Raw genomic sequence first — 13,580 nt, 5'->3', positions numbered from 1 at the left:
GGGATTTAATCCTGGGACATAGCCCCTCAGATATCTCTGAGGTAATGGAACATCAAAAGATTACTGGTAATTAAAGAAAACCAAACATCTCAAGGCATTCAGGGCTTTTCTGTGTTATGTGAAGATGCAGCTGTCTGGGCTCACTGAAATCATCCCTTTCATTTGCACCTCAGCTGTCTAGAGCCAGCATGCTGCTCTTTTCCATCCTGAGCGCCTTCAGGGTACATCCTTGGGGGTGGGGGTTGGTGCAGTGACTAAGGGCTTGGCAGCCGGCATCGAGCTAGTCTCCGTCCTCAGGGCTCCTGGTCCTTGCTGCAACTCTTGATGGCTACAACATCCTTTATTTACTTACTTGGCAGGCAACATTTTTTCATTGATAATTGGTTCTCCTGGCAACAAGCCTTCATCCCTAAGTGTGATCTAAGTCACTCATTAACATAACAAAACAGCTTTGTTCTGTCATCATTTGGGATATTCACTCAAGTATTCTGTGCTAGACTAGAGAGGAAGACCAAATATATATTTCTTATTATAAATCATAATATCACAGCACAAGTTAGGGAGATTTTAGTAGATAGTTGGGTGTGAGCTATGGAGGGAAGTGAAGGGTTCGGGGTAGTATCAGGCTGAGAGATAGACCAGAAAGAGAGCAAAAAAGAGGTTGGCAGTATGTTTGACCTGATGCATTGGATCTCCTTTGACTCACATGAGAACTTATTTCTACTTTCAGAACTGTTTCTTTGATTTCATCCTTTCTGTTTTCTTTAATTGTGATACTGTGGCAAGATTTGGCTATGGAATTTACTTGGGCCTCTGATAGGTAGATATTTAGAAAAGTGAAACCATATTACTAAGAAAGGGAATATTTCCTGCCTTATCAATAAACAAAGGATGTCAGAGTCATCAGACATTGCAGCCTCTACCAATGGTGAGCTGGTGAGCCCTGAGAGAACTCAGGAAGGAAACGGAATATCAGCCATGTAGCAACCAGCAGACTGCCAACACTCCTTATGGTGGCTTGGGATGTAAAAACACAGGATACTGGCCCCAGAAAGCTGAGGTATATCAAAGGAATGATTTCAGTGAGCTCAGACTCTTGCATCTTCCCAAACATAGAAAAGCACGAAATTCCTTACATTGGGATTTCTGATTTTCTTTAAGACTAATCTTTGATGTTTCCACTACCTACCCTTTGTTGCAAAACTCCTGTATATCCTAGTGCCCCACTCTCCCTTGCCTCCTTGACGTAGTCCTTTCAGGGTCACATGAGATGCTGCCTCTTGGGCTTGAAGTTCTAAAAAATCCCGCTGAATGAAACAGAACTCTCAACTTTGAGGTTGTGAATATTTTTAAAGTAGACATCACAAATGATTTTTTTCATTGCTAGGATTTTTTCCCCCTATATATGTGGCTTTGCTTGTGTATTCTTGGGGGCTAAGAGGGCAGCAAACAAAGATTTCATTTTCATTCATATCTTTATCCATCTCATCCCTCCCATCCCAACCTCCAGACATGGGCCTAGGACTTTGCCAGAAGAGGCAAGTTCTCATCTGCTTGCAAGAGTTTGCTGTCTCAATACAAGAAGATTTTCCCTACTCTGGACCAATCACCATGTGGGGCTCTGCTTTGATGTGTCCTTTCATTAAGAAGCATTCCATGTGTATCATTTCTTTTTAGATTCTGCAGTTACACAGTACCATTTGATATTTCTCAATATGACCTTCACTCAATATGATCACCTCTAGGTCAGTCCATGTTGAATGCTGCCCAACCCTCTTCCTCACATGTCCTTCTGGGGCTGCCAACATAGGTCCTCTGTTCATCTGATCATAGAACATAGGGTTTCATATGAGGTTCAGTTTGGAGTGGTTTCCCTGGGCTCATGTTTCTCACCCATGTGAGACTTCGAGTCAGCCGCTTTCTCTCTCTCAGTCTTGTTTATGTTTCATTGATTAATATTCTGTCAGCTAATACTCCCAACGCGGGTCTGCGTGTGACCATTTCCCCACATCCTTGCCAACGATGAAACACGATACTTAACGGTGTTACACAAGTACCAAGGACTAGGAACTGTTGCAAGTCTTAAAGGAAACAACATATACATCTTGCTTTGTAACCTCAGGTGAATTATGTAACTGCCATGTGCCTTGCCTCCTCATCTTTGAAATGAAGATAATATACATTTCCTTCAGATCTGTTGCCTGGAACCCATAATAGGCACTGAATACTGCATATTTCATACTAGCAAGTGAGCTGCCCAGATTTTGCTCATGTAAAACATCTAATAAACTGTAGTTATTATTTTGGCCAGAAGATTATAAACTTGGAAGGCAAAGGCTATGTCTTATTCATCTTGGATATCCTGGTGTTTAGTACATTGGCATGCTTGTAGATCTTGATGAGTATTTGTTAAATGGATCCTCTTGAATTTCCAGCATCCCTGTGAAGCTGGAGAGAGAGACGAGCCTGGGACAAATATCTGGGAGGCAATCAGAGGTCCTTATCAAGGTGGAGAGGTCGGTGTGGTGGGAATCCTCAGAATTGTCAGTAGCTATTCTCTGATTTCTCTCCATCGCCCCTTGTCTCTCTTGGTTGAAAACTGTATGCCAGCTTCTGAAAGAGGTGTCCGTTGTCTTTTTGGCCTTTTCATTTTTGCATGATTAAAATATCTTGGAAGTTTTCCAGTCTTGGTGAGGGATCAAATTGCTTCTATTCTTCTCACTCTGAGGAGGCTTCAGGGGAGGAGAGTACATGGGTTCAAAAGTGAAAAAATGCCCCAGATGACAGTTTTATTGCACCAGCCAGTCTCTACAGATGCTAGAATGATCCAGGTCTAAATCTGAGTTTTGGTCTTACTTCTCTCTGAGCTTCACTTTATTCATTGCAGCATGTGACTTTGTCCCCTACCCTTGCTCCAATGTGATATTACCTGGTAATCTTTTCAGTATGGGTAAGGTACTGCAACTTCTAAATATAAAAGGAAATCCATTTGCATTACTAAAGATTAGATTAACTGTATCTGAAACACAGAAATAATAGCATAAAGAAGATAAACATTCATGCTTTTTTTCTTTAAAGTCCAGATGCAAGCATTTCAGCTCTAGGGTGGGGGGTGTGGGGTTCTTAGTCACTCAGTCTTGTTCGACTCTTTGTGACCCCATGGACTATAGACTGCCAGACTTCTCTGTCCTTGGGATTTTCCTGGCAAGAATACTGGAATGGGTTGCCATTTCCTTCTCCAGGGGATCTTCGTGGCCCAGGGATCCAACCCCTGTCTCCTATATTGGCAGGTAGATTCTTTACCAATGTGCCTCCTGGGGCAGGGGAGCTCCATAATCATCTGAGATCCAGGCTGCTTCCAGCTTTCTGTTCCTGCCTCCTTAATATTGAGCCCCATCCCCATGATGCAAAAACCTCCAGTCATCACTTGATATTCTAAGCAGCAGGGGGGATGGTGGCAAGGAGGGGGAACATACTCATTTCCTTAATAGTCTCTTCCCCCAAGTTGCACAAAATCCATTTATAAACCATTGAGTTATGGCATAGTCACATGGTCAGTCAGCTGCCAAGGAAGTTGGGAATAATAGTTCTTATTCTGTATCTACTGGCCTGAAATCGAGTTCTATAATTAAAGGACCAAGAGGCAAACTGATGTGCGGACAAATAGCACCATCCCTCTGCTATGAGATGCAGAATAGTCCTGTGTCTAAGGTCACACTGTATCACTGTGTATTAGTTAGGGGTCTCTAGAGAAACAGAACCAATAGGATATATGTACACATACACCATTGTGTGTACACAATGTGTATCTGTGTGTGTACATATACATGTGTGTGCATATACATGTGTGTACATATACATGTGTGTATGTGTAGATATACACGTGTATGTATGTGTACATATACATGTGTGTACATATACGTATGTGTACGTACACGTGTGTGTATGTGTACATGCACATGTGTGTGTACATACACAGAGAGACAGAGAAAGATCAGAGACAGAGATTGATTTGTTATAAAAAATGGCTCATATGGATATGGAAGCTGCTGTTCAGTCGACTCTGTGACCTTATTAACTGCAGCACACCAGGTTTTCCTGTCCTTCACTACTTCACCATCTCCCTGAGTTTGCTCAAACTCATGTCCATTGAGTCAATGATACCATCCAACCAACTCATCCATCATACCCTTCTCCTCCTGCCTTCGATTTTTCCCAGCATCAGGGCCTTTTTCCAATAAGTTGGCTCTTTGCATCAAATGGCCAAAGTATTGCAGTTTCAACTTCATCATCAGTCCTTCCAATGAATATTCAGGACTGATTTTGTTAAGGATTGACTGGTTTGATCTCCTTGCAATACAAAGGACTCTCAAAAGTCTTCTCCAACACCACAGTCCAAAAGCTTTAATTCTTCAGCACTCAGCCATCTTTGTGTTCCACCTCTCACATCCATACAAGAATATCGGAAAAACCATAGCTTTGGCTATATGGACCTTTGTTGGCAAAGTGATGTCTCTGCTTTTTAATATGCTATCTAGTTTTGTTATAGCTGTTCTTCCAAGGAGCAAGTGTCTTAATTTCATGGCTAAAGTCACCATTCACATTGATTTTGGAGCCCCAAAATATGAAATCTGACACGATTTCCACTTTTCCCCCATCCATTCACTATGAAGTGATCTTAGTTTTCTGAATGTTGAGTTTTAAGCCAGCTTTTTCACTCTCCTCTTTCACTTTCATCAAGGGACTCTTTAGTTCCTCTTCACTTTCTGCCATTGAAGTGGTATCATCTGCATATCTGTGGCTGCTGATATTTCTCCAGGCAATCTTGATTCCAGTTTGTGAGTCATCCAGCCCAGCATTTCGTATGATGTACTTTGCATGTAAGTTGACGAAGCAGGATGACAATATACAGCCTTGACATACTTCTTTCCCAATTATGAACCAGTCCATTGTTTCATGTCTGGTTCTAAATGTTGCTTCTTGTCCTGCTTACAGGTTTCTCAGGAGGCAGGTAATGTGGTCTGGTATTACAACCTCTTCAAGAATATTCCACAGTTTGTTGTGATCCACACAGTTAAAGGCTTTTGCATAGCCAATGAAGCAGATTTTTTTTTTTTAATTTCCTTGTTTTTTCTATGATCTAGCATATGTTGGCAATTTGATCTCTGGTTCCTCTGCCTTTTCTGAATCCAGCTTGTACATCTGGAATTTCTTTGTTCACATACTGCTAAGGCCTAGCTTGAAGGATTTTGTGCATAATCTTGCTATCATGTGAAATGAGTGCAATTGTATGGTAATTTGAACATTCTTTGGCATTGCCTTTCTTTGAGATTGGAAGCTGAGAAATCCCATATTCTTCCCTGCAAGCAAGAGAACTAGGATACCCAGTGGTATAATTTAGTCCAAATCTAAACTTCTGAAAATTAGGGGTGGGAAGGGCCATACATCCTAATTTGAGTCCAAAACCTGAGAGCCAGGGGTACAGATATCTAAGAAAAGAGAAAAAATGGATGTCTCAGTTCAAGCAAAGAGAGCAAAATGTGCCCTGACTCTGCTTTTTTGTTCTTTTTTGGATTGGATAACGCTCACCTGCACTGATTCGGATCATGGGTTGGATGATACTCACTTGAATTGGTAAGGGAGGTCTTCTTCACTCTACAGGTTCAAATTTTAATCTCTTCCAGAGATACCCTCACAGATATGTACAGAAATAATATTTTACCATCTATCTAGGCATCCTCATTCGAGTTGATTCATAAAATTAAGCATCTCACACAGCTAATGAATATTTGGGCTCAAGTTGGATTCCAGTTTTTCTGTTCCCTTCCTTCTTTTCCTCCTCCTGTTTTATTCTTGCACACAAAAAAACTATTAAATGAATTTTAGGAGAACTTGACAGAAAGAAGTAGAGGTGAGCTTGAAGTTAATGACCTTTAGGTAAATATTTCTTAGTGTATAATGAGGATAATAATGTACCTTTCTTGTAGCTCTGTTGCACAGAATCCATAAGACATGTGTAAAGCCCCATGACCAATGTCTGTTTAATACTTGGGTGTGAGTTACCTATGATGTGCATGCGTGCTCAGTCATGTCTGACTCTTTGTGACCCCATGGACTGTAGCCCAGCAGGCTCCTCTTGCCCATGGAGTTTTCCAGGCAAGAATACTGGAGTGGCTTGCCATTTCTTACTCCAAGGGATTTTTCTGACCCAGGAACTGAACCTGCATCTCCCAAGTCTCCTGCACTAGCAGGTGTATTCTTTACCACTGAGTCACCTGGCAAGCCCTGATAACCATGAGGATGCCAATATAAAAATCTAATAAAGTTCAAACATCAGATTTATTATTTTTGTCAAAATATAAACCTTGAAAGTCAGGGACTGTGTCTTAGTCATAAAGGCTTCCCGGTGTCAAACACAATGTCCAAAACTTGATCACTATTTGTTAAAAATTGTTGAATGTTAAAAAAAAGAAAATGAGGTGAAACATTAAATAGTTTAGATTCGTTATTTTTTAATCTCATATTCAAATTATATCCAGTATTCATTGACTCGTGTCCTTCTTTCAAAACATAATTAGTTGTTTTCTAATACAGTTTATAATATTTAAAATATTTCAGTAAGATTTATAAAATTTCTATGAAGATTTATACTTCCCAACCCTAATTCCCAGTGTTAATTTTATTAGTACTATATTTAAAACAGTTCAGTACTCACCCCACGTTGTTTTATCTGAGCTTCTTCTGCATCAGTTCAGTACAGTCGCTCAGTCGTGTCCGACTCTTTGTGACCCCATGAATCGCAGCACGCCAGGCTTCCCTGTCTATCACCAAGTCCCAGAGTTCACTCAGACTCATGTCCATCGAGTCAGTGATGCCATCCAGCCATCTCATCCTCGGTCGTTCCCTTCTCCTCCTGCCCCCAATCCCTCCCAGCATCAGTCTTTTCCAATGAGTCAGCTCTTTGCATGAGGTGGCCAAAGTACTGGAGTTTCAGCCTTAGCATCATTCCTTCCAAAGAAATCCCATGGCTGATCTCCTTTAGAATGGACTGGTTGGATCTCCTTGCAGTCCAAGGGACTCTCAAGAGTCTTCTCCAATACCACAGTTTAAAAGCATCAATTCTTTGGCACTCAGCCTTCTTCACAGTCCAACTCTCACATCCATACATAAGCACTGGAAAAACCATAGCCTTGACTAGATGGACCTTAGTCACCAAAGTAATGTCTCTGCTTTTGAATATGCTATCTAGGTTGGTCATAACTTTTCTCCAAGGAGTAAGCATCTTTTAATTTCATGGCTGCAGTCACCATCTGCAGTGATTCTGGAGCCCCCAAAATAAAGTCTGACACTATTTCCACTGTTTCCCCATCTATTTCCCATGAAGTTATGGGACGGGATGCCATGATCTTAGTTTTCTGAATGTTGAGCATAGCTGAGATCTATTTTGATTTCTGCCTTGATTGGCTGGATTTCATTATTTCATCAGAAACAAGTTTTCATTTTATTCTTCAAGAAAAGGGATCAGAAATTATCAGAGCCTCTGAGTTTTTTCTGCCTCCAAGTTTGAAAAAAATTTTTTTGTTTTTTCTTCTTGAAGTTTAATTGTTTAACCATGGCAGTCGTTGGTGTCCATCAGCTCTTTCAGGCTTTCTGGAATATGGTATATCCTGCCCATCTGTACTTTTCCAGTTTATTTTATTTCATTAAACAATTCTTATTAGTACATAGTTAAGTGATTTATTCTTTTGTTCCATTTGTAGGCATTGTTACTTGTGTTAGTTTTCTGGAACATCTAACTGTAAGAAAGTACCACAAACTGAGTGGTCTGAAACAATGAAAATTTATTCTCCCACAGTTCTGGAGGCTACTAGCTGAAAAGAGGGACTTGGCGGTGTCGATTCTCCTTAAGTGCACCTCCTTTCCTTTCTCCTCTCCAGGCTTCCGGTGAAGGTTGGCAGTCGCTGGGGTTCCCTGGTCTGTAGGTGCAGTGCTCAAATCCCTGCTTCCATGCTCCCTAGGCTGTCCTTCCATAGGTGTCCTCTGTCTTCACACAGGTTCTCTTCCTAGTGTCCCTGTTTTCTTGTATAAAAGGCAGATTAGATTCCACCTACTGTGATCTCATTTTAACTTGACTATATCCACAAAGACTATTTACAAATAAATTCACATTCACAGGTACTAAACACTTAGGACTTTAATACATCTCTTTGGGGAACACAGTTTAAACCATAGCACTACTCCAGAGATTTTCTGTCTTTAGGATATAAAAACAGGCTGTTGTTATTTAGTCACTAAATTATGTCTGACTCTTTTGTGACCTCATGGACAATAGTCTGCCAGGCTCCTCTGTCCATGGGATTTCCCAGGCAAGAATACTGGAGTGGGTTGCCATTTCCTTCTCCAGGGGATCTTCCTGACCCAGTGATCAACCTGGGGCTCTTGCCGTGTCTCCTGAATTGCAAGGGATTCTTTCCCTCTGAATTGATGGAGAATCTGGAACAGGGGATGATAAACTGAGAGATTGGGGTTGACATATACACACTACTATATATAAAACTGATGACTAATAAGAACCTACTGTATAGCACAGAGAATTCTCCTCAATATTCTAATGACCTATATTGGAAAAGAATCTAAAAATGAGAGGATATATGTATGTATGTATTCTCTTTGCTGTTCAACAGAAAACTAATACAACATTTTAAATCAACTATACTCTAATAAAAAATAAAAGTTTAAAAAGAATATAAAAAGAGCTTTCTCTTATATAATATCTGCTCTTCATAAACTTCATTTCCCCCCTCCATATCTACTATGATTACCTTGCCTTTCTTCTATGTCCTGAATTTCTCTTTCAATTTTCACCTGTTCTCTTTTTGCTGTTTCTAATTTATTCATTACTTCTAAAATAGTATTATTTTAGTTAGGTTATTAATTTCTTTCCTTCCATTGGCCATATCCCTTTATATTTAATTCTGTAGATTTATTGGTGGGACTTTGAGAGGTTTTATTTTCTGTTTATTGCTTTGAAATAATCTTATTCCCATTAATCTTTTCCACTGGACAAAGCACTTGGGAATGATCCTTGGGGTATGTTTTCTGTGAGATCAAGATATTAATCTTTTTAACTTCTTTCTCATGCTGTATTTTCTTAGGTATTTTCACATTAAAACTTCAATCCCTGCTGCATGACTGTTGCTTAAAAGAGCTGCTCTGTAGACTGCCTACAGCCTGAGAGAATTCTCCCCACCCTCTTTCCACCATTACCTGAGACTTGACTTATCTTCCAGCTACAGCTGAAAGGCTCAAGCCCTGTGTTCCCTCTTCCTCTCTCTCTTCTGTGTGTGTGATGGGGGAAGGATTCAGCTGGGGTCAGGTGCAGTCTTTCTTAGAGGTACTGGTTCCTGTTCTTTTCCTTAAATTTCATTTTCTATCCTATGCCTGGAATTGCTCCAGTTAATGAAGCATAGGGTGATGCCTTCTAGATGATTCCCTCACTTGAGTGTGGAGTTCAGTAGCCTATGATTCTGCACCAGTGGACCATGCTACTGTTCACTTCCTTTTCATTTCTCCTAACCAGTTTTATTTCTAAGTAGGTGGTGGTGGTGGTTTAGTCGCTAAGTCATGTCCAACTCTTTGTGACCCCATGGACGATAGCCTGCTAGGGTCCTCTGTCCATGGGATTCTCCAGGCAAGAGTACTGGAGTGGGTTGCCATTTCTTTCTCCAGGGGATCCTCCTGACCCAGGAATTGAACCCAGGTCTCCTGCATTGCAGGCAAATTCTTTACCAACTGAGTTATGAGGGAAGCTCTAATTACGTCCTTGAGGTCAAAAGAGACAAAAAGGATACCATTCTTCTTGCATTTCTTGTCCAATTTGGGAATATTAAGGGACATTCTTAGGACTTTCACTACCCTCTGGGGATAGGACAGGAGCCAGTCTTCTTCCTTCCTTCTGCCTTGTAGAGATCTTGACGTTTGATTTCCTTGTTTGGTTGTGGCTGATTTCTTTTCAGCACTTGTTTTTCTTGATGTTGTTGTTTCTGAGAGGAGAGAGACTCTCTGAATCTGTTCCCTCTATTTGACCTGAACATGTGTCTTGAGCTTTTCAGTTATGCCATGATACGAGCTGGTGATTTTTCCTCTAATAAAATGGCAGGAACTTTAGATATTTTTTAAAATTTGCATCATGTCTTCCTACATTTCTCACCAGTGCTATTATTCTGAAGTCCAATTTAGAGTATTACATTGACATGTCAGCTTATGATTGGAAGACCAGGTTGCTTTTTTTTTTTTTTTCTCAAAGGCTCTAGATGTGAAACAATAATTATTAAAATACACTTTTAACTTATTTTTCTTTCATTCAGTAGTCAAACTAAATATCACCAAAGATTATATTTTAGATCTTGCTGATTTTAAGACTCTGGAGACCATTAGCCCATAGGAAATGAAAGCAGCTCTCAAAATGCATTCTTCTGCCAGTTCTGCCTCAGCTCTCCTTCCTGTGGTAACCTCATTATTATTCCAGATTGAAGGATTTGGGGCTGTGGTGGGAGGTTCACAAACAAGTCTAACAGATTCTCTGTCCTGATAATTTTAGGGGCTTCCCTGATGGGTCAGTGGTAAAGAATCTCCTTGGGCAGAGGAGTCTGTAGGGCTAAAATTCATAGGGTCTCATAGAATCTGACACAACGGAGTGACCGGCACACATGCATAATCTTGGGTATTTATTATTTACTTTTCAGTGCCTAGAAGACTAATTAATAAAAGAAATCATTATGGAAGATTTCAGGGGTTTTGAGCTTTTACCTCTTGGGGAAGAAGTCTTGCATTTTCAAAAGCATAATTGTCTCTGTTTTGTAAGAGAAATACATTATTGAATACAAATGCTTTTGGTATAATGGAGATAGTTGAGCCAAACCAAGATTTAGCCAGATCCCCATCAGAAAGGTTTAGAAAACAAAACAGTACATGCTATTTTTATTTGTTTGCTCTATTGCCATTAGCTACTGGTGGTCTTTTTCTTTCCTGTGTTTCTAGAACCTGAAGACAGTTTTGTCTGAGTTTGAGTAGCCAGCCCTCCTCAGGAATTTAGGGCACTGAGTGGGAGCTGGTTAATGGACCACTGGGTGTCAGTATTGTCTTTTCATACTCTATATGCGAAGTCACTTCAGTCATGTCCGATTCTTTGTGACCCCGTGGACTGTAGCCGCCAGGCTCCTCTGTCCATAGAGTTCTCTAGTCAAGAATATAGGAGTGAGTAGCCATCCCCTTCTCCAGGGACTCTTCCCAATGCAGGGATTGAACCTGGGTGTCCTGCATTTCGGGTGGATTCTGAGCCACCAGGGAAGCCCACACCCGAGGCTTCCCAAATTCTCTCAAACTTAAATGTCCACAGGGGAAGGCAGATAAAAGACTCATGTGGGTTCACATTTGCTTACACAAGAAGCAATGCTCTTCTTCCTCTTAGAAAAACACCATTTTCCATTTTTCTTGATCAGTCCATTTGATGTATATCTGGCTTTACCAGTGTTGATATAAATTTTCTTCTGCTTTAAAACAACAACAGAAAGGCTGTACAAGCGTGATGAAGCACGGTCTCCCTTGGTGACATGTGGGGAAACAGTGGGAAAAGGGTAAAGAGGCAGTGGTATTATATGTCAGCAAGGCGGTGGAGACTGAGCACAGGCAGATCTTCAGATTTTTTGAGAGAAATATTATATCTGAATTTTTATGTAAAATGTTCTCATTTATATATTAGTTGGCTCAAACTTAAAGAAAAACAAAGTTGTGGGCTAAGACATGGATCTTGCAGAACAACAGGCTAAAATGTCTGAGCTGACACTTGAATGCTTTCTCTTCTTCCTTGGAGTTTTTTGCTGATCATTTGCCAGCCTGGGCTAATTGTTTGGCTCTGTCAGGATGAGGGAAGGTCCTTCGGGAGATGCTTAGGATTAACTCATCTTTTGTGACTGTATCCCTTTTTTATTTCAAGGAGAAGTTGTTTAGCATAGCTGGAGGGATTTAGTATATGCCAGAAAGTTTAAATATCCAGATTTAACTTCACTTGATCTGGGAGAGGTTTGGAAAGTTCTATGAGTACCAGTTTCTCAGTGCTGCATAACTTTCTGTTGTGAATGTGGTGGAGCAAGAAACACAGAGGGGAAAGTAGGCAGGGGTCTCTCCAACCCCGAGGATGTGCCCCTTTCATAGACCGAGTGCAGAGAGGATGAGAGAGCTGCTCCCAGGCTTAGAGACAGTGGATTCTAGACAGCTTCATTGGACACAGCAGGAAGGGGGGGAGTCCAGGTTGAGCAGAACCTACTCCAGACCTCGCAGCTGGTAGCATAGGACTCCCAATTCGGCTCACTTAACTCCTGATCTGGTGTTCTCACTGGGAGGCGGTGAAGATGAGCACACAGCCCAGCCATTGGACAGCACGATTGGCTGTGTGCAAACTATTCATGATGTAAAGGAGAGAGTAATATGAAGGAAGAAACAGGCTTTGAAAGAAAGAGCCTATCTTTATCTAGATAGAGTACTTATATCTAGAAAGGGATAGACTCTAAAATTAATACCCAGGAAAATTGATTCCTTCATTTTTTGTTTGTTGTTGTTCAGTAGATCCGTCATGTCTGACTCTTTGTGACCCCATGGACTGCAGCACACCAGACTTCCCTGTCCTTCACCAACTCCTGGAGTTTAGTCAAACTCATGTCCATTGTGTCAGTGATGCCATCCAACCATCTCATCCTCTGTCGTCCTCTTCTCCTCCTGCCCTCAATCTTTCCCAGCATTAGAGTCTTTTCCAATGAGTCAGCTCTCAGGTGGCCAAAGTATTGGAGCTTCAGCATCAGTCCTTCCAATGAATATTCAGAACTGATTCCCTTGAAGATTGACTGGTTTGATCTCCTCACAGTCCAGGGAACTCTCAAGAGTCTTTTCCATCACCACAGTGTGTAAGCATCAATTCGTCAGCACTCAGCTTTCTTTATAGTCCAACTCTCACATCCATATTACAGGAAAAACCATAGCTTTGACTAGACGGAGCTTTGTTGGCAGAATGATGTCTCTGCTTTTTAATATGCTGTCTAGGTGGGTCATAGCTTTTCTTCAAGAAGGTGAAGGTGAAGTCGCTCAGTCGTGTCCGACTCTTTGCGACCCCGTGGACTGTAACCTACTAGGTTTCTCCGTCCATGGGATTCTCCAGGCAAGAATACTGGAGTGGATTGCCATTTCCTTTATTCAAGAAAGCAAGCGTCTTTTAATTTCATGACTGCAGTCATGATTTTGGAGCCCAAGAAAATCAAGTCTGTCAAGAAGTCTGTATGTAGGTCAGGAAGTGACAGTTAGAACTAGACATGGAACAACAGACTGGTTCCAAATAGGAAAAGGAGTACGTCAAGGCTGTATATTGTCACCCTGCTTATTTAACTTATATGCAGAGTACATCATGAGAAACGCTGGGCTGGATGAAGAACAAGCTGGAATTAAGATTGCCGGGAGAAATATCAATCACCTCAGATATGCAGATGACACCACCCTTATGGCAGAAAGTGAAGAGGAGCTAAAAAGCCTCT

The 13,580-nt window shown here is 41.0% G+C and overlaps 1 long non-coding RNA gene across 3 annotated transcripts in view; it reads left to right on the top strand.

Moving 5' to 3' along the window:
• LOC105611754 (uncharacterized) overlaps window positions 1-13,580 on the top strand; it is a 206,166-nt gene that overhangs the window by 79,549 nt on the left and 113,037 nt on the right. The window contains exon 3 of one of the 3 annotated variants that reach the window (XR_009600710.1): window positions 2,436-2,516. The exons of the other annotated variants lie outside the window; for them this stretch is intronic. This is a non-coding gene — a long non-coding RNA (uncharacterized LOC105611754). The remainder of the gene's footprint in view (window positions 1-2,435; window positions 2,517-13,580) is intronic. 3 annotated transcript variants of the gene reach the window in all.

The sequence above is a fragment of the Ovis aries genome, chromosome 5 (assembly GCF_016772045.2).
Source record: "Ovis aries strain OAR_USU_Benz2616 breed Rambouillet chromosome 5, ARS-UI_Ramb_v3.0, whole genome shotgun sequence".
Taxonomy (NCBI): Eukaryota; Metazoa; Chordata; class Mammalia; order Artiodactyla; family Bovidae; genus Ovis; species Ovis aries.
The sequence above is the reverse complement of the archived record's forward strand: the minus strand, read 5'-3'. Positions and strand labels throughout refer to the sequence as shown.